This window comes from Amblyomma maculatum, chromosome 2, assembly GCF_055883805.1.
Source record: "Amblyomma maculatum isolate TAMU_Amacu chromosome 2, ASM5588380v1, whole genome shotgun sequence".
Taxonomy (NCBI): Eukaryota; Metazoa; Arthropoda; class Arachnida; order Ixodida; family Ixodidae; genus Amblyomma; species Amblyomma maculatum.
In genome coordinates, this window is record NC_139345.1 from 172053773 (window position 1) to 172076052 (window position 22280).

Consider the following 22280-nt stretch of genomic DNA (forward strand, 5'->3'; position numbering starts at 1 on the left):
CTCTCCTGCTTTCGTTATGCCGCTCCCCGATATCCAATTGGAATCGCAAACTGACGACGCGTGCCGCTTCTTGCAGTGCATGCAACTAATCTGTCGTCTGCAGTCTTTCGCTTGGTGGCCCCACTTTGTGCAGCGAAAGCATCGTCTTGCCTTGGCTAGTTTGTTCCTTTTTTCACCGATGGAGAGGGCTGATGGGCAGCCTTCGTTATTGTGGTCTTGAGATGCACAAAATAAACAGTTTTCGACCTTGGAAGAATTAGCATGCAGCACCGCGGCACTTGCAGTCGGGAAGAATTTTCGTACGCAGGTTTGGCGATCGTCTTGGGCACTGCGCTGGGGTTTGTGACTTTCTTGCACACCATTGACATTTCCCATGCATCTGCCTCTGCTTTCTGTTCCAAATACGAGAAATTCTAACCCTTCTTTAAGTCTTCCTCGCTTTTTTCACTTGTCGTAGCTGAGGAATCAGTGGCCAATTCGAGCTCAACATTTTTCCTTGTCGCTCTGCTAGCCTGCCGATTAAATTCGACACTAGTTCTCTCAGCAGAACCGACAAAATGATTTCAGTCAACATTGCCTGGTATGTTGACGGGCTGACTCCTTGTCCTTTGAGTCCGTTAACGTTAGCTTGCATGTGATCATGCAGACGGCGGAGCCCCCGTACATCACTTGACGACAAAACCACTGGCAATGCTCTTAATCTTGAGAGGTGCTCCTGCTCAATTCTGCTCCTGTCGCCGAACCACCTTGTGAGTATTTCTACAGTATCGCTGTAGCATGCTTCTGTTACCTGCAGCCCCTTGATGGCTGCCAAGTCGGGTGTGGAGAGCAACGTTCTCAAATAATGCATTTTCTCAGCTTTCGAGAGGCCCTGATTGTCATGCACAGCGCTCCTGTAGCATTCTCAAAATGGTTGCCAATTGCACAGCTCCCCGTTATATCTGTAGTTGCAGCTTTGGAAGCTTGATCCCGGTTTGTGGCGGCGCTGATGGTATCGCTTGTGTCGTGGCCACGTCGCGTGATGAAGCTGTAGTCGTCTCCACTACGACCGAGCGTGAATCACTCTGTCGTCGTATTGGATGGTCTCGATGCATTCCGACTCGAACGTCTCTTCTGGAATAGAAGCCTCTAACTCCTCGTTGATTCTTCGCAGTTTGTTACTATTGCATTCCAGTTGGTACAACAGAGTTGTCATGGTCTCGACGCTGGCATCCCGGCTCTGGACTGTTGTTGCGACCTCGTTGATCAGGACTGTATCCTGTCCCCGCCGCGCTCTCCTCTTCACTTTAAGTTTCTCCATGGTTCTCGGTCACTTCACCGTTGTCTTCGTTGAGGCTTTTCCAAAGGGGCAGCCGGTACGATGTCGTCCGCTCACACACAATGATCTAATTCACGGGTTTCGACACCAATATGTGAGATAACTTTTGAGCTTGGGTTTGACATTAGATAAAAGTGAAGAGACAACTACGTTTTTTGAAGAAAACAAAACAGAGGACTATATTACGCACGAATACATGGCACGTCCGAAAAGGACGGGGTACAAAAAGCTTCTGGCTTGTGTCGCCGACTTGAAACGCTTGGCCGCCGTCTTCCTCCTTTCCCTGTTACTGCCGGCGCTCGCCTCTTCAGCTGCGACAGCCCTGTGCCGGCGCCGCGGCCTAACAATGTATGAGCGCGGCTGTTTATAGAGCGGCGTTCGTGAGTAGCCTTCGTGGAAAGCGCTCCCGTTCCTCCCTACGAACGGGAACGCCCTTTTCGTGTTCGAGGCTCCCGGTTGGCTTCGCTTCTTCTGAGAAGGTCGCTACTGGCTGGAAAGACGGAGTCCTGCAGCTGTTACATGTGTCTGGTTCACAACAGTATCTGTCTGGCCAGTTCGAAACAGATGGCGAGGCGCGCTTTCTGCGGCGCTCGCTTACGAGCTTCTATGTTGTTCGGAGGAGCAGACTGGAGATGCCAGTCGGGCTTTATTACATCCCCCCCTTTTTATTGTTTTGCCCTGTCTGAAAAAGCATGTATTTGAGCTTATTTTGTTTAAGTGCCTTATGATATTTTTATAGTGCTATTGGTCTGGGGGTAATGTGTGTTTTTTGTTTGTATGTACGCAATAAATTCTTTTAGTGTGACATAAAGATTATGTTCAAGGGATATATGTAGAAATTAGAGAGTTACTTATCATTCGAGCAGCTAAGTTGATGTACAGTCGCAATCACTATGAAGATGATTACAGGAGCCTCGACTGGTGGGCCTTTCAAGCTTCATAGCGGCCGATTTTGGAACTGTGAAGATAATGATTTCGCTGCCTTTTTGCCCTCCTACACTCTTCCGGGCTTCAAGCATCACACTACTGACTAACTCGCTGGCATTTTTTTTCTGTTTTCTTATCTATCATAACAATCTTGTGTGTCTGTCGTTGCTTCATATATTGGCTAACAATGACGCTTCTGTGCGCAAGCTGATAAGGTGAACGTAATGCATTTCGACGTTCTTTAGCGAAAGCTGACTTATATTTAAGACAGCACCTTTTTATTGTATATTTTTATCACGTAAATGCATAATTGTGACAACTTCCCTCTTCCTTTGGCTGTTCGATGAATTGCCACTGTCGTTTCCCATTTCCCGACAGATTTCCTGGGCTTGGCTTTATCTTTATCGCACACTTTTTTCGTTTTCATGAGTATTGAAATAACCGGGCCTTGTTGAATAATACTACTAATGATAATAATGCCTTGATATATATTTTGTTAACACATTCACTCTTAGAACCTAAATATATGCCCTACTGGTGATTTATAGAAAAATTATTGAGCACTGCAGAATCTGCATTGGAGTAATGTGAAAGAAAGGATGCTGCTGCTGGTTGGTTCTGTTCGCTTCTAGTTTTCTAATTCATTTCTTGTTACCCCATTTTATTCTTTCGAACTGTCAAATTGCGCGCCAATCCTTCCCTATGCCATTTTTTGGGTCGACTTCAGGTTGCATGACATCACATTCTTGATGTCACCTTAATTGACCGATTTAGTTACCTATTTCAGTATTTGATACATCCAAATGTGACAGCAAACAATTGAGTAATGAGACAATGTTCCTCTTTAATTTTACATTATTTGCCTTTCATCAGTTACCTAATTACTTATAGGCAAAATATTTATTTTATACACAACATTACGTCACACATTTTCGATTGACACCACTCATTAATCTCTATCGCTTATCAATCACTCAACTTATTTTGCTGATGCGGTCTGCAGACAGAATCTGTGATCACTGCACCTTGCTTGATTACGTGTAAAAAAAGAAAAATTGCTATTAGCTAGCGTTGAGTGTCAGCTGTTAAACGAACAGCGAAAATAGGGGAGGGACTACCAAGATGTTTCAATCGCCACGGAAGATGATGACATAACATGGCGCTGCTCCTTGTCTCGGTTGCGGCTCGAGCAGTCACCTTCATATTGAGTGTGACTGTACGTAAACATGGGTCTGTTAGAAGGCTTGGCAATCCAGGTAGCATATGCGAGCAGCCCGATATTGGAAATTGACTGACGACATCTAGTCCACCAGTGGTCCGGCGTTGCCAATGCGCTACCAATAATGGTACAGCCATGCGATAACATTGTCCACTCTTGGACCAGTGATATACATGTTTCCCCCATGATTGGCATTCATAGGGGATCAGCGGGCCATAATGACCTTGCGTATAGAATTGCGTGCCAACATTGTATACACAATAATATATGATGACCAATATTACCCAGCCATTGACAATGTCTTGCCCATAATTCGCGAATCATGGCATACATTGATAAATATATGGCTTGTCGTATATATGGCTTGTCGACATTGAATATAGCTTGCCATTCATTGGTCAACATCATTCCGCCAGTCTTAGTGGCTTGCCAACATTGTATGCTTTTTTAGTTCCATTGGCCGATATTGCCCAACGAGTGGTGGCCCTTGACCTACATTGAACATATCCCGGGATGCAATGGTAAATATTCTCCAGCCAGTATTGCCGGCTGGTTCACGTCGAATATATCTTGGCATACCTTGGTCAATATCCCCATGCTAATCGTGACGGCTTCCCAACATTGCGTATATCTGCCAATAAAATTGTTGATGATGGCATACAATGGTAAATATTGTCATGCCAGTATATATGGCTTGTCGACATTGAATATAGCTTGCCATTCATTGGTCAACGTCATTCCGCCAGTCTTAGTGGCTTGTCAACATTGCATGCATTTTCACTTCCGTTGGCCGATATTGACCAACAAGTGGTGACCCTTGACCTACATTGAACATATCACGGCATGCAATGGTAAATATTGTCCAGCCAGTATTGCCGGCTTGTTCACGTCGAATATATCTTGGCATACCTTGGTCAATATCCCCATCCCAATCGTGACGGCTTCCCAACATTGCGTATATCTGCCAATAAAATTGTTGATGATGACATACAATGGTAAATATTGCCATGCTAGTATAGCTGGCTTGTCGACATTTAATATTTCTTGGCATATATTGGTTAATGCTATCCCACCAGTCTAGTGATTTCCCAAAAATGTATACTTGTTGGTTCCTGAGGGAAATATTGCTCAACAAGCTGTGGCGACTGGCAAGAATTGCACCTATCATGGCATTCATTGGTAAAGATTGCAATGCCAGTATTGATTGCTTGTCAACATCGAGTGTATCTTGGCATACATTGGTCAATATACTCCCGCCCGTCGTCTTGGCTTACCAGCATTGTATATCGGCAATTATAGAGGTCGATGTTGCCTGATGAAGTCTAATGGCTTGCCAAAATACCATACATATTTTTATAGGTTAATCAATATTTAAAATATTTACTGCCATACTATGGTCAATATTTCACTTCTAGTTGAGATGGCTTTCCAGTATTGTATCCATCATGGGTTATAGGGGTCAATATTTTATGGGCAGATGCGATGGTTTGCCAACATTGCACACATCATTGTATGCATGGATTGACATTATCCTGTTAGTATCGATTGGTTATCTAGATCGGATATATGTTGGAACACAGTGGTCCATATGGCCCCGCCAGTTTTTGGCACTTTACAACAATGAATATAACTGGATTATAGAGGTCGATATTGTCCACCGAGTTCTGTCGGCTGGAAAAACATTGCACACAACATGACGTGTTGGCCGGAATTGGCTTGCAGATATTAATGGTCAATTCTCAACCTGCCCTGATATATTTTTAACGTCTCTAATGATACTGTCGTGTCCTTCACAATGGCTTTCAAGTATGTTTTATAGATTGTCAACAATATAGTAAAGTAGTAGGGAACATTTATTCAACAAAAATGGCTTAGGCGGTAAGATCACGGTTGGTATAGGATCCTCCCCGATTGCTCCGGTGGCTTAACCCCTGCCGGCGTAAGGCTTCATTTTCATGACAAACCCATGCCATTAGGTAAAGGCAGAGATCCTTTAGCGAAAACATTTAGAACGCCCCGCAATGAATGATTGCGGGGCACTACGTATGCAAGCAGGGCATGCTTCGTGCAATGTTGCCATCGAGTCGGATGCGTGGCATACACTGTCTACGAAGCGCTTTGAAATACCCGACTGCTGCGTTGTTCTCAACTGTGAAGAAGTTTTGTACAGAGGTGGAACGCGCAGCCGTTACAAGCCCTGGCAGTCCTTCTAACGTCTTCAGCGTGATGCATGAGACCACTCATACATCAAATTTTTTATGAATACTTCGCCGCCTTCCGCGATAAAATCGCAACAAAACGGACACATAATTTATTTAGGCTGACAACGGTCGCTGCCTATGTATAGAAACATAATACGGCGCAGTATACAAGCATATACACTTCTGCAATCAGCAGTAGGCCAGTAAGACGTAGCACCTTCAAAACCATATATACTATAGGCTGTTATCCCGGCTTAAATTGTTGCGATGAGGTTTTATATCCGCATCCTGAAAACTTCTGTCCATGACTAGAAATAGACACATAAACGCTTTATTTACGCACGAATTTACTTGCGTGGCGAAAGAAAAGATCATATGCTGGAAAACAGAGGTCGAAGAGATTGTGCTAGTGGAGGCAAAGGCTGCTTGGTTTCGTGATGTACGCTAGCGCACTCCTCAACGAGGCGAGGCGCCAGCACCGACTGATTGCGCCGTAGTTGGCCTTGTAAGCACAGAAGATCGGATAGCTGAAGCATATTTTGTGTTGTAATTTACATCAGCCATAAACTTGAGCCCTTCAGCAAGGGGCGAATGATGAACAAACTCTTTATAATGTTGATGCATAATCAAAAGGTAGATCCCCCCACATAAAAAAATAAAAGCATTGTTTTCAAAAAGCTTTCTACCTAAGCCTAGCAGAGAAAACGTCTAGCGTTCTCAGATGTTCTGGAATGAAGTGTATTTAAATTCAACAGCACTACACGCTGCCCACACTTTTACTACGAGTTGTGTCCTTGCTGTAGCAGCTGTTAACTAGCTCGAACTTAACATTTCCTGGCAAACACTTAAAAGAGAAAATATTGAAGAAGCTTGAAGCACAGCAGCTCCACAATTGGAGACTGGAATTAAGTGGCAATGAATTTTTCTGTTTCATGAAACAAAAAAACATGAATGCGGGCTCACCACCCAAACAATTTGTCATAAAAATATTGTTGCCTGATCATGCTGCTCTTCAAGGAAATTATTTTTGTTTGAAAGCTGTATAGGCGCGTGCGTGTGCAACTCTCATGACCTGCCTTCGAACATTTTTGCTAAGTCGGCTTAACATCACGCGTTTAAATGCTTGTTCCTATGCAGTATTCTGGGAAGATTCCCCATGATTTTTAGGAATATTATCAAAACACATTGCATCTAGAGCGAGGTTATTTCAATCCATAAATTACGTTAGTTCGCTCTAACAGTTTAGAAAAAACGTACCGTCTTTGCCAAAAGTTACCAGGCTCCAGGGTTTCCTTCTCAACCGTGTTTGGAGCCCTTGATCCATTTCAAAAGGCAAGAATTTGTCTTTACAGATAAAAGTGATGGGCTTTTTTTCGCACAGGTGATTACTAATTTGGTATGTCCTGTAAAAAGCTTAACTACAGGACTAAGAAGCAAACCGGTCAGCCTGGTTGCTTTTGGCAAAGACGGTACGTTCTTTCTAGCAGTGTTAGACAGGCGGCTGTTTGCGAGGCAGCGGCGCCAGCCTTCGCCGTGACAGCGTACGCAATCTTCACTCCCATGCCTCAGCAGCGTTCACTGAACCCCGGCGGAATTCCAACTTGCGTGTCATATGAAACCATGCGGACAGCGCTGCCGCGCTCGCACGACTGGCGCTGGCGCGGTCTCTCTCTTCGCTCTTCCCTCCTCTCCAGCAGCGCAGGTGCATCCCTCGCGGCTTGTCTGCTGCAGCTCCACTCGCACTCGAAGAATAAACAGTAGAGCCACGATATGCCTCATCCCGTCTCGCGGAACAGTCTGCACCTCAGTGGGAGTACCGCTGGCCCTTTATTTTAAGATATATGTTCGTAACAGAGTAGGTTTTTGGGAGCCTTTGTTGCTTTATTTGCCTCCCATGTTGCTACACTTCCCTGCAGGAGGAAAGACTCGAGATTACTAGGACGGACCATTGCGTGCCAATTTCCTCTTGGGCTGCTTCGGTTGATGCTGCATGCAAGGCTGTGCTGGACGACCGGTAAGATATCCATTTTTTATACAATGAGGCGTATTAACTGGAAATTAATCATTTTGTCAGCCACTGGCACCTGATAATTAAGGTTAACAGAATGTGCGTATCTGCTGTTTATGTAAGAGTAAGAAAAGCTTTTCCTTCTACTGTATTGCACCAAACAGAAGCTATGCAATTTTCATGAATTCCGATTTCAGCACACTGACTTGGACAAACTAATTTTGTAGTAGTGGCAAATTTTACTGCTCATGAATAGTTTGCCCAAGTTGTACTAAAAAACAAGTCTGCATAATATTGTTTCCTATTTTTGTTTTCGCTTGCAGATGTTTGTACGAAAGCAAGACGGTGGTATGCAAGCTGCTCGAGCATACATAGGCAAGCGCTGCTGAAAGCTGCTGTCCTTATAACTGAGAGCAAGAGGCGCATGCTAGAGATGCTGGCTTGGCAGACACCTGAAGCTGCCTTTAATGCGGTGTCTTCATACAACCTGGAATCTGCCGACACCTTGTCAATGAACCTAACCAGAGGTAAGTCCCGGAAGTCTGAAAGAATTCTGCCTATAGTTTTGATTTTCACTCTGTACCACATGCGCACGTAATAAATATCCATGAAACCAACAATTCTGGCTTTTTTGTGTAAATGCATGTATACTTTCAGGATGCTGTATGTATATTATTAGTTGCATGTAAAATACCTGCACAAAAACAAACTCAACCCTGTGTTTGGCGCATGATGGCCTTAGCTGCGTCTGCGCCGTAACACCCATAAAATAAAAAAATTGTAAAAAAAGCAACATTAAGCAATAATCTGATTGCCTGGATGCCAATTATGCAAAGCCAGTAGACAAGTTCGGGGGGGCTATGTTGGGCAGCCGATGAGCATAGCTGGATAGCAGTTATTAAAAGCTAGTGAGTAAGCTTGGTGGTAAGTATTGGATAGCCAGTTAGAGTGGCTGGATGTATGTTATATAGGAGCAAGTGGGTATCCTTGGGTGGAAGTTATTGGGCAGCCATTGAGTGAGGCTACATGCCAATAAGTAACCTAGTCTGCCATTGGTGGCCATTGTTGAAAAGCCAGTCACTAGACTGGATTGGATTAAATCTTGGCGCGGGTAGCGCCCAAATGAAACACCATTATTGGTCCCAATATTGGGGCCGGTTTCCCCAATATTGAGCTGATGGCGGTCCAATGACGGCGAGCTACTTGGGAAATGGAAGCCATTACCCACTCGCGTCATAACATTAAAGGTGGAATGCAAGTGTCCCTCAAAAGTTTACTCTGGCTACCGCAGATCAAGAAAAAGAGAGCCATCGCGGAAGCGGAAGGTCTATCTAATGATAGCTTTGAATTTTTGAGGCACACATTAATGCTTTGGCCTCCTGTACGCAAAGGCCGAGCTTAACTCTACCGCCATAAACGGGGCCATCGGGGGAAATTTCAGCGCGGTGCAAGTTTCCCAGTATTGAGTATTTCAATCGTAATTCTACCCTTTATTTCCCTGAAACAGCTGTCATACACTAGTCTGCAGAAATGAAAGTTTAGTTTTAGGTTTATTGAGGACGACCCTGAGAGCTATGGAACATAAAATGGCGAGTGTAATTTTAAGAGATATAAACGTGAAGGTTGAGTCAGAGACATATCTCAAATTAATGACATTCTAGTCGATATCAAGAAGAAATGACCATGGCAAGACGTGTAGTGCGAATATAGGACAATTGATGAACGTTAAGCTTAATAAAATATGGATTCCAAGGGAAAGCAATACAGCCGGGGGGGGGAAGGAAATTAGGTGGGCGAGTGATGCTATTAAGCTCGCAGGAGTCATATGGATGCGGACAGTCAAACACATTGTTAGTTGGAGGAAAGATACAGGCCTTTATCTTGCAGTTCGGTATATTCAGTTGAAGATGATAATTTCATCTTTTTAAGGTACACTCATGATCCCAAGACAGAAAATGAACATTTTTTTTTATTCGCGCCGATGACCACAGTTACCCCGCAAGAGAATACTGAGATTGATGGCGCAGCCAGCTGAAAGTTCAGTCTTTATTTAGCCCTGCAGTAACTCTTGCACCAGTGAGCTCCGCTGTCGCAGTAACAGCCTTTCGGGCAGGTATTTCGGACGCCGCAGAGCTGCAAAAGCGGTGTTGTAACAGTAAATGCGGGCCAAGAAGTGTTCGCTTAAAAATTGATAACGTCACGTTGAGGGAATCGGAAAAACAAAAAGCAACCTAAAGAGACTGGTAGTTCTATCCTCCGCTCAAAATGTGAGGCACCGAACTATGTACACCAAATACCATCAACAGAAAAAGCATTCATTCTAGCATCTCTACAATATGCCCTAACACGAATTGCAGTGCCTAAAAAGCTCCTAAAATAATGGTTAAACTACGCCTCTTAGGTAATTTCGCTAATGATGAAAATGATATAATTTTTAAGTTATCGTCATCGACAGAATAAATTCAGTCACTGCAGAACAAACAGGAAATGTAAAACTTAAGCCTCCCTACGCACTGTAAATGCGCCAGCATTGTTCGCGATCATGTTGCCGTTTTTAAAAGCGAAAGCTTTCACTACTCTCCTCCGTAGCTTCGCAGTGTGGGCGTATTTCACCTAGAATCGAGGAGGAACCACGTGGAAGCTATGACGTCACTCAGTCGCCGCCACCGAAATCGAGGTAACCGCACGGTAGCTTCTTCCTAGTCATGTGACAACCAAGATCTCACTTAACTGCAGCTACGCCGGAGCTGTGGCGCTTGCTCTGTATGATATCCTCTGCGTCCTGTTAGTCATTGCCAAGGCATCGCAACAGCTCTCGATAATATAACCGCAGCAGTTGTCATGAATGATCCAGGCGAGACGCCTCGGGAACTGTCTGCATCAGAGCGGTTGTTAAAACGACAAGCTGAATCCGATTACGTAGGTCGCCGACAGGTGGCCGCCCAGAGACGAAGAGAGGCGGGACGAGCGAAACATGCGTAGAGATCTCGGAAGAAAACGAAGTTCGTTTCGCCAGATGTCGCAATTAAAATGCCGAACGCCGCCGAAGACGTGCCGTATCACCTAAGCCATTATCATCAATCACAACCAAGTCTAGCCAAGCTTTATCGGGTTTCATTTTCAAGCTTACGATTTCGCGGTTTAGGTTTAGCGAGGTTAAACCTTCGCCCTAATGTTCGCGCATTGCTCCTACATTTAACTTTGTAATTGTATTGGGCAACACCGGGATTCTCGTCTTCCCGTTTCTCGCAGTACTTGCGGTTTTAAAGCACAATCGTTAGTATGCCCTTCCGTAGCTTGGTCTGCGTGTTTCAGATGATCGAGCATAGCGCTGTAAGTTAGTACCTGGCAGGTGACATGGCTAAGCACTGACTGGATGTCAGAATCAGCCTCCCATAAAATTTGAATCCATGTTACAGCTAGGCTGCGCAGGCGTGTTCACACTGCTTGCTTACACATACATGGTGGTAGCCTACGCGATCACATCATATCCTTACAGGCGTCATTCGCTTCTTCTGTGGCTTCGCTCCTCCTACATTGCGCACCTGTTTCATGTCTGGCTGCGGTGTTTCTTATACGTGAGGTGTGTTCGGTGATACCAGAATTCATATTGTTACCTCATGGCGTTGTCCCTATTGTTTTGTGATGCACCGCTAGTAGCTGGCTTTGGCGGTTCCTTTTTAAGTGCTTTTAATTGTCCGTCCTTCGACGACGGCGTCTAGCTGTGCGCAAGCTGACTCTTTTATCGCCCGGCGCAGATTAATGTTTTACACAATATATATATTTGCCCACTCCCTATTCATATTTCAATGGCGATCCATCGTCTGTTCCGATCTCTACACATTCCTTTCGCGGTAAAACTGTTAAACGGCCATCATCATTTCCTTCGTATTTTGCGGCCACACACCGCTCACTTCACAGAATGGTCTAGCAATGCTTACGCATTGAAATTTGGAGGAGACTTGAGCTCCACTTTTGAGGATCTGACTCGACAGCTCGAATAACTGCAATTTGGCGCTGCTCTTCTGGTTCTTCGTATTCATGCACTTTGCTATTCCCGTCATCCATAGCCCCTTAATTTGCGTCTTTCTTATCTCGCACAAATTTATTAGTCTAGAGAGGTCATCTACCGTGTTACGAGATACACTACCTGACATAGTTATAAATCTCGGCTTTCACCTAATTGTACGAATGTGCCTACAAAGCCTAAATGAAGTATGTCAGAGCCGGGACGCAGCAGACCTGATTTCGATTTTCGTCTTGATAGAGTTGCCCGTGTTGGCAGGTTCTGACAGTTCACCCATTTCGGGTGGTGTCGTGATGGCACACAGGTGAACCACCAATCAGTGGCCGCATCGAAAGCATCACTTAGCATGCTCGCGATTTTTCGCTCGCAACGCGGACAACGCTGAACCTAGAATACGTGGAAAAGGCTGTCTTCTTTAAGGCTCTCAATATAAGCAGCTTCTACTGTGTCCCTTAATTTATCTTCTACCTGTGGCAGCTGCGCTCCCTTTAGCTTCTGCCGCCGCGAATGCTGTTTTCCTTCTCGTGAAGCCTCCTTGTTTACACTTAATGACTGTTCGTTATCGTGCCATCCTTTCATAATAATAATAATAATAATAATAATAATAATAATAATAATAATAATAATAATAATAATAATAATAATAATAATAATAATAATATTATTATTATTAATAATAATAATAAAGTCATAATAATAATAATAATATTAATTATCAATCAATCTTTATTTCATGTGCGCAAGAACAACTATGTGGTCTTCGGGCTGCAGCACAAATAAAAAAAAATAAGAAACAAAAATGAAAATGCACAAACATGTTTACACACACAGAGAGAACACAAAAGAAGAAATAAATCATTCATGCAATGAAACTGAGACGAAAAGAATCACGGAAAGTAAGCAATCAATGAGTAGCATCACTTATATACACAGTGAGAGAATTTTTGAGCACATCAGGAAAGAAAAAAAGAACGGTAGATAGAGCAGAAAAAAACAACAAAAAACTGACATTGATTACAGTAATATAGAAATATACATAAAATAAACAGCCATTTCAGGCGCAACAAGTGCATGGTACCTAAAACACAGGCTAGAAATCCCGAATAATACAATAAAGAAATAGAATTGAACATGGGACAGTAAGATTCGAATATAAAGTTTAAAGTGGAAATAGAAGTAAGAAACGGATAAAAAGCAGTTCAAGATACAGACAGCATTGAACAGGAGAAAAAGCAAAAAGTGAAGTAAATACAATATTAAGGCTAGAAAGCGGGAGTTATTTGTGATAAAGTACTATTTAGAATACAACGCTACGAACATCCAATGTAAATGAACAGAGCGAGTTTTGGAAGATGTCAAGGTGAGGACAAAAAGAGTTAAATAACCACTGCATCCTGTCCAGAGGGGAGTGGGAATGAAGATGAGAAACTTGAAATGGTCTGAATTCCCTCATGCTCTTTCGCGGAACGCGCAATAGGATATACTCTAAGAGCTGAGGGCACATGAAGGAGTTTGTACAGAAAAATGATATCAACTCTGATACGACGGCAATGAAGAGAAGGAAGATTCAGTTGCGCGCTCCTGGTGGAGCGAGAGGGGGAAGTTACGCAAGGAAAGCGATAATGAAATATCCGTAAAATTTTTTTTTGCACTCTGTAAACCTTGTCCAAGTTCGATTTGCAAGTGCCTTTCCAAACAACCGACGCGTACTCCAAGAGCGGCAAGCATATGGACAGGTACAGTTTTAGGAGCGGAAGTGAAGTATGGAACTCTCTCGAAAGTATGCAAACGAATCCAAGTGTGCGCATAGCCCGCTGAGCAATGCGTTTAGTGTGAGAGGAGAAGCTGAGGGTGCGGTCAAAAAGAACACCAAGGTCATTAATTTCATCAACCCTGTCCTACAGCACAGAATTCACAGAATAATGGTAGAGAAAGCTGTGTGTTTTATGGGTAAAGGACACAACCCTAGTTTTGGAAGAATTGAGGGTAAGTCGATTCTTCGCACACCAATCAGAAAAAGCAGATATGTCCGATTGCAACAACAAGCAATCTTGAAAAGAATGTATTAACTTGAATATTTTTATATCATCAGCATAAAGAAGAAACGAGGAGTTTTTTATCGCCGAGGAAACATCGTTAATAAAAACGAAGAAGGGAAGCGGGCCTAGTACTGAACCTTAAGGAACTCCACTCGTTGCAGGGTAAACGAAAGAAGTATGTCCATTGACACTGACAAAGCAGAAGCGATCAAGGAGATAGTTGCGTAGGAGGGCTACGAGAGAGACTTCAACGCCAGAGAGTAGAAGTTTTTCAAGAAGTAGTGAGTGAGTAACGACGTCGAAAGCTTTGCTCATATCACAGTACACAGTGTCAACCTGACCCCTCTGAAGGACTGCTGCAGAGGCATACGTCATAAACGTGACTAGGTTGGTAGAAGTAGAGCGACCCGACATGAAGCCATGTTGATTCGGTACTATGATATGTTTGAGATGGAAGGAAAGTACGTTGTGCCAAGATATTCGAAAAGCTTAGAGGTTGCACATAAAAGAGAAATCGGACGATAATTGGAAACATCAGATTTGTTTCCAGACTTGAAGACAGGAAACACGCGTGCCATTTTTCACACGCGAGGAAAGGCAGCATTTTTTAAATGCTGCCTTTAATAATAATAATAATAATAACATTTGCTTATCCGCGAAAGCATGTGGGACTCGCTGGCCTGAAGAGCTGTCACCATTGCCTTAGACCAAAATTGAGATATCGAGTAGAAAACGTGTCGGAAAAGTTCTGGAACTCGGTTGACACCTGGTACGTTATTCCCACAACAGTGGGCGCCCGCTTGATATAATTTTGAAAGAGGCCTTCTCAGTGCACACTGCACGTCTAGGGAAATTTTTCAATGCGGAAGCGCACATGAGGGCAACAGACTGGTATCGCGTCACACTGTTAAGGCTAAGCTTAAATGATCCCTAAATTTCCTGACTTCGCCTAGCAATTTAATGAGTTTGCGAATTTTCTCTGAACTACCATGATCTTTCACGGTCTCCTAACGGAACCGATGTCATTTTAATTTCCATTGCTGCCTGCGTCTTCCAAAATTTAAGATCGATTTTTTTCTTCAGCCCCGATGTTTTTGCACCATATAAAAGTACTGCTAATAGACAGCAACTAACAATTAAGCCTAGAAGAATAATGGTAAACAGCTTTTCATCACCAAGGACTGCTTCTAAATTCAACTTCGACCCTAATTGTCATTTGGTTAATGTTTTTAACTTTCATCGCACAGATCTGCGAGTGCTACTTGTCCTATACAACGCATTCCTTTACTCTTGCAACGTTTAGCTGCCTATGTCCTCTTACCTCTAAAGATATGAAAAACAAGACTGCCATTACCTACTAAGAGTTTTACACTGACCACTCTTATCTCCTCTTGAAGTTACACTCTCACTGCAATTTCTTTGGTGCGGGACTGAAAAGGTTAGTTAATTAGGCAAATAAAGATTATAGAGGCATCCTTAATTTATGTTTGCGCACAGTGTTTAAAAAAAATTATTATCAGCCTGCTGTAACCACGCGGTAAAGAGCTCCAGGGAAATCCTGTCCCCTTGCCTAATGTGCTTCATTATTCCTAATGTGCTTCATTATTGGAATGCAAAACATAAAAGGTTTGAGACATCCCACCGCTGGAGAATATTTCGACTAAAGGAGCGTATGAAGGTATTGCTTGAGTCCTTGGCGGGTTGGTTTTGGGTTCTGTTAGACTCCACATGTAGCCGCCATCTGTGTACTATGAAATCTTCACAATAATTATTCTATCACCTTTAATATGACACTTTTGATCCGCTGTTTACGTGTTTACCGTATTTAGTTAGGCGATGACTGCTTGATTGCAGACGCCTGCTCAGAGTAAGCACATTCATTCTTAATAGGGGGCATACATATACCGGGTGTTTTAGTAAATCTTTCACAATTTCCAGATAAGTGTGAGTTCAGGACAGAAAAAGTAATCAGAGGAACAAACTATCAGCCAGGGTGGGAACAAATGAAATCAAACTCTTCAATTTATCCTGCTGATTAACAAGAACCTATTACATTTTTATATGTCAGAGGTGGTCGGTTTATTTAAATAAGGACTTCCAGCCGGTCAGCGTGACGATCTTATGTAAGTGTTCGAGACGAATAAAAACTCATTTTATAGCACCCTGCTGCGCGATAAACCCGATAATGTTTTCGTACAACATCCAAACCAAGCGCAAGAGACTCCCTCAAAGCTCGGCGCAGACGTGACATCCTCTGATGACTTGTGAGGCGCTAGGCTGCCAATTCTGAACTGCCTGCTGTACTACGACGTGCTACGCTCATTTATTCGCACCGTGCTGTCACTAACAGCGGCCATGTTCTGCGCATGACTGTCTCTTTCCGAGCACCAAGCTGCAAAGGAAAATGTACTTGATGTACCGGTTGCAGCACGGGCTGAGCGCCATGGCCATTTTATACGCCGTCACCGGACTTCGCGCCTCTCCTGACCTTCCTGCGCCTCTCTTGCGTTCATTTTCCGTTTCGTATGGAAAAAGCGTCGAATATCATCGCGCTAGAGAGCTTCAAACAATTAGTTCTTCTTCATTTCGAAAATTGATACGGCATATGAAAATTGATAGGGCTTCAAATTAGCCGTTATGACTACCCACCAAACTATAACAATTAAAACGTGAGTCATGGAGTTTTCTTAATTAGCTTGTAATTAGAAGAACAGTGCAGCGTACTCGGTCCGCCGCAGCTAAGAGTTTGTTTGTGCAAATCGTTTATTCCAAATTAAATTTCCTTCTTTAAGAATTTTCGAAAGCATTTACTGAAGCCCCCGGTGTATATAGGTGTACTGCGTATTTCAGCGAACACTATCATCTACCATTGCCAATAGAGGATAAAACATGATGTATATATTAAATTACTCATCTGGCGCACAACACGGGGTATTCGTAGGTCGAGATAAACCAGGGCCGGCTTGCAGGATAAAGGCCGAGCTAAGTCCAGACTTAAACAGGTGTCTTTAGTAACACCAGACTTCTTTAAGACGGCTCGGGTTCCGATCGCTTTGGTTCGGCTTGTGCTCACCAGAATGGCTTCCCTGAATGTCCTCAAGAACCAGTTGGGGCATTTTACCTCGTAACACAATATTAAGCCGCAAAAAGAAATGGCACGGATTTTACGCAGCGCAAGACTGACGGAATGTTTACATCTTACAGCGGTGACAGGGCCAGCGCATCACTGTATTTCCCTAATTTCTCTACTGAGGTATACCTGGCGTCCTCGTGTCCTAACTAAGACGGCACTACAGTCGTAATCGTGCAAGTGACTTATTTAAGCCAAGACTGAAGCCCCGCCTCGACTCCAGCCTTAAGTGGCCATGCTGGCGGCCTATCCTTTAGACTAAGTCTGCACTTAGCTAAGACAGTTTTAAGATCATTTCGTGCATGGTGATGCATCTTATAACTGCATTTAGGCGCCTCAGTTAAGAGCTAAACTGCACGAGTTCATTGCTAGGAGTTAGCAACTAATTGGCTTGAAATCTGTTTCTACTGGCGACAACTGTAGGGACAATCAAAGAACTTGGTAATGTTTTCATCGTATTCAGATATGTGGCGCAAACAAAGACAAACATAGGAGAAGATCCACAACACACGCGCACACTACCAACTGTAAGAAGAACCGGAAAACACTTCCTCTTCTACACTCAGGCACGTCTCAACTTCTTCTTCTTCTCATCTCCCTCTTCTTTGCCAAGGGGAAAATGTCACACTCTTCATCGCACACCATAACCTTGTCAAAACATGGCGGTGACCAATTTCTTCTTTCTTTTCTTCTATTCTTTCTCTTCTTTACCAAGGGGAAAGTGACACTTTCTTCCTCTCAGCCCAAAAACATCGACCAAACATGACAGTCACAAATTCTATACTGTCTTGTAAATCCACACCACTGCATTGCCCAGTAACTCCTACCACACTGGACAGGTAAATATCACCACATAGTCACAAATCATTCACTTAAAACACCACCACACAAATACAGCAAATACAGTAGGACATGTCCATCTACACACCATAACTTAAGTAGTCCCTATCTATTGAGAATTTATATCTTGCCAACATCTAAGAAGCCACGAGGCCCATGTACTTAAGGGGGAAAAAATTCTGCAAACTCCTATGGCCCCAAAAACGTAAGATGAGTTCAAGAATAACAACTTTAGGCCAAGAATAACAGCTTGAGGCCCGATAATAATCTCATTCTTTGCATAACTCAAGAGAATTGCTCAATAAAATTAAATTCTTTTCTACGTAAACTCAACGAAGCTTCACTAATGCATCTTTCATTCTTCTTCTGTATCCAATACGCCTCTAAAATTTCGCGTGCCATCTTATCCCGACTCTTGCCTAATATGTTTAACCTAGTAAACAACGGCTCACACTTGCACTTTTGGCAGTGCAAGGCTAAATTTGACCCTTTGCCATTTTCTATGGACTCCTCATGTTCCCTCATTCTATCATTAATACATATTCCTGTTTGCCCAATATATAGATTACCGCACGTCAGAGGAACCTCATAAATCACCCCCACCCGGCATCCAATAAAACTCTTAACATGCTTCTTATCGCATTGCCCTTTGTTTTTTCTCCCTATTATTGCACATAACCCACCCAGTTTATCGGGGGCAGAAAACACAACTGGCACCTCAAACCTACTAGCCACCTTTTTCAGGCCGTGTGCAACTCTATGTATATAAGGGATCACTTGTGGTCGTTTATTCCTCAACATATCTGGCGATCTTTTTTCCCTTTCATTTTTTGAAGCAAAGACTCTGCCACCCCACATATAATCATACCCGGGAAACCAGCCGCATCAAGTCTTTGTAATTGATTATTAAAGCTTTCCTCTGCCATATGTACACATGATTTTAACAAGGCCGACTCCAAACAAAGGGAAGCTATCCCTCTTTTTATAGTCTTTGAATGGGCTGATCCATATGGAAGTAGCTCTTTTTTAGCCCTGGGAAAATATTTCCAACACACTTCGCCATTACAAATTTTTATATTTAAATCAAGAAACTGCAATTTGTTGTCCACCGGTAGCTCATGAGTAAACGTAAGCCCTTTTCCTTGTATCTTAAAAATAGAAAGCACACTTTCCACACTTTGACTCACTGCAGCGCCCTTATCCACAATGACTAAGAAATCGTCAACATATCTAAATATTTTAAAACCTGATCCATTAAGGGCTGTATAAATTGCTCTGTCAACACAGGATAAAAAGATGTTACATAGAACTGGGGCAACACATGACCCTATACAAATGCCCCTTCTCTGCACATACAAATCAGACCCAAACGATACAACAGTGGACTTAAGGTAAAACTCAAGTAGGGCTAGAAAATTGTCCACATTGACACCAGCAGAGTTCTGAAAGTCTATAGTCCCATTACTTTCAATGCATTCCCGCACCGATTCAAACAATTCTAAATGTGGCACCGAATAAAACAAATCCTCTACATCAATAGAAAAAAAGTACCCAAGATTGGTTTGATCTTTTAAAAAATTGATCACTTCAAAAGAATTCTTAGTAGCAAAGGGATCATGAACCTCCAAACCTTTTAAATGTTTAAGAAGATACCGGCTGATCTGATGCTGCCACGCATCACGTTCAGGCACAATACACAAGGTTTGGAGGTTCATGATCCCTTTGCTACTAAGAATTCTTTTGAAGTGATCAATTTTTTAAAAGATCAAACCAATCTTGGGTACTTTTTTTCTATTGATGTAGAGGATTTGTTTTATTCGGTGCCAGATTTAGAATTGTTTGAATCGGTGCGGGAATGCATTGAAAGTAATGGGACTATAGACTTTCAGAACTCTGCTGGTGTCAATGTGGACAATTTTCTAGCCCTTCTTGAGTTTTACCTTAAGTCCACTGTTGTATCGTTTGGGTCTGATTTGTATGTGCAGAGAAGGGGCATTTGTATAGGGTCATGTGTTGCCCCAGTTCTATGTAACATCTTTTTATCCTGTGTTGACAGAGCAATTTATACAGCCCTTAATGGATCAGGTTTTAAAATATTTAGATATGTTGACGATTTCTTAGTCATTGTGGATAAGGGCGCGTGCAGTGAGTCAAAGTGTGGAAAGTGTGCTTTCTATTTTTAAGATACAAGGAAAAGGGCTTACGTTTACTCATGAGCTACCGGTGGACAACAAATTGCAGTTTCTTGATTTAAATATAAAAATTTGTAATGGCGAAGTGTGTTGGAAATATTTTCCCAGGGCTAAAAAAGAGCTACTTCCATATGGATCAGCCCATTCAAAGACTATAAAAAGAGGGATAGCTTCCCTTTGTTTGGAGTCGGCCTTCTTAAAATCATGTGTACATATGGCAGAGGAAAGCTTTAATAATCAATTACAAAGACTTGATGCGGCTGGTTTCCCGGGTATGATTATATGTGGGGTGGCAGAGTCTTTGCTTCAAAAAATGAAAGGGAAAAAAAGATCGCCAGATATGTTGAGGAATAAACGACCACAAGTGATCTCTTATATACATAGAGTTGCACACGGCCTGAAAAAGGTGGCTAGTAGGTTTGAGGTGCCAGTTGTGTTTTCTGCCCCCAATAAACTGGGTGGGTTATGTGCAATAATAGGGAGAAAAAACAAAGGGCAATGCGATAAGAAGCATGTTAAGAGTTTTATTGGATGTCGGGTGGGGGTGATTTATGAGGTTCCTCTGACGTGCGGTAATCTATATATTGGGCAAACAGGAAGATGTATTAATGATAGAATGAGGGAACATGAGAAGTCCATAGAAAATGGCAAAGGGTCAAATTTAGCCTTGCACTGCCAAAAGTGCAAGTGTGAGCCGTTGTTTAGTAGGTTAAACATATTAGGCAAGAGTCGGGATAAGATGGCACGCGAAATTTTAGAGGCGTATTGGATACAGAAGAAGAATGAAATATGCATTAGTGAAGCTTCGTTGAGTTTACGTAGAAAAGAATTTAATTTTATTGAGCAATTCTCTTGAGTTATGCAAAGAATGAGATTATTATCGGGCCTCAAGCTGTTATTCTTAGCCTAAAGTTGTTATTCTTGGACTCATCTTACGTTTTTGGGGCCATAGGAGTTTGCAGAATTTTTTCCCCCTTAAGTACATGGGCCTCGTGGCTTCTTAGATGTTGGCAAGATATAGTTTCTCAATAGATAGGGACTACTTAAGTTATGGTGTGTAGATGGACATGTCCTACTGTATTTGCTGTATTTGTGTGGTGGTGTTTTTAGTGAATGATTTGTGACTATGTAGTGATATTTACCTGTGCAGTGTGGTAGGAGTTACTGGGCAATGCAGTGGTGTGGATTTACAAGACAGTATAGAATTTGTGACTGTCATGTTTGGTCGATGTTTTTTGGGCTGAGAGGAAGAAAGTGTCACTTTCCCCTTGGTAAAGAAAAGAAAGAATAGAAGAAAAGAAAGAAGAGATTGGTCACCGCCATGTTTGGACAAGGTTATGGTGTGCGATGAAGAGTGTGACATTTTCCCCTTGGCAAAGAAGAGGGAGATGAGAAGAAGAAGAAGTTGAGACGTGCCTGAGTGTAGAAGAGGAAGTGTTTTCCGGTTCTTCTTACAGTTGGTAGTGTGCGCGTGTGTTGTGGATCTTCTCCTGTGTTTGTCTTTGTTTGCGCCACATATCTGAATACGATGATGCACCAACTAGCCTCTCAAGCCGTTATTTTGGTAATGTTTGATGACGTCCGTGAAATGGAGGCCACATTCCTGGCCTCGCTTTCATTCAGGTACACAACTAGTGACTGTAAATTGCTGCTTTGTCGAGGTGGCGTTTAGTTGTGAGAGCCACGGCGTGCTTGCAACCATTATGCGCTGCACACGCCTGATGAATCTTAAGGGCTAGTAATGAGCATTAGTCAAAGGTGTTTCGAGGTAGTGTGGGACGGGAGACGGCTGTATATATTTATAACTTACTCTGATCGAAACTGAAATAGGACACTGAAGCAAGGGTCTACAACATTTGACCTCTGGTCGACGTTGCGCAGAATTATTTTTATTTCCTACGCATGGCATGAGTAAGTCATTACCAAATTCTTAGCTAAAACTAATTCTACTGTTAAACATTGCGTCAGCACTGCCACTTCCGCTACTATACTGTGGACCTCATCACTGATTACGAATTTTGTAAATCTGTGTTTATTTGTATTCCATAATGGAGGGAGAACGCAGCATTCGGTTCCGGTAAGCGTGTGTACTATATTTTTTTAAACGCAGATTACCCCTAACCACTTCCCATCCCTTTACAGTAGAACTCCTTGCAATCATAACCGTTTTATATCTGAGGGCCAGCAGCAGACGTGTATACTTTCGTGGTGTTTGTTCCTAATTTCGTATGCAATGCTTTGAACGCAAGTAGTTTAACTGGATTAAATATATTCAGCTTCACTAAACTTTGTTGCACGTGCCAGCATCTGGGCGAGCGCGCCTGGGAGTAACACTAACAAACTATTAATGCTTCAGAAAAAATATATATAAGAACCACT

At 42.8% G+C, this 22280-nt stretch overlaps 1 long non-coding RNA gene across 5 annotated transcripts in view; it reads right to left on the reverse strand.

The window, feature by feature from the left end:
- The window catches only part of LOC146200439 (uncharacterized), a 67343-nt gene that overhangs the window by 25035 nt on the left and 20028 nt on the right, over positions 1-22280 (reverse strand). For 4 of the 5 annotated variants that reach the window (XR_014705232.1, XR_014705231.1, XR_014705235.1 and 1 more), the window contains one exon: positions 9622-9806. The exons of the other annotated variant lie outside the window; for it this stretch is intronic. This is a non-coding gene — a long non-coding RNA (uncharacterized LOC146200439). Of the gene's footprint in view, positions 1-9621; positions 9807-22280 lie in introns of those variants that run through there. 5 annotated transcript variants of the gene reach the window in all.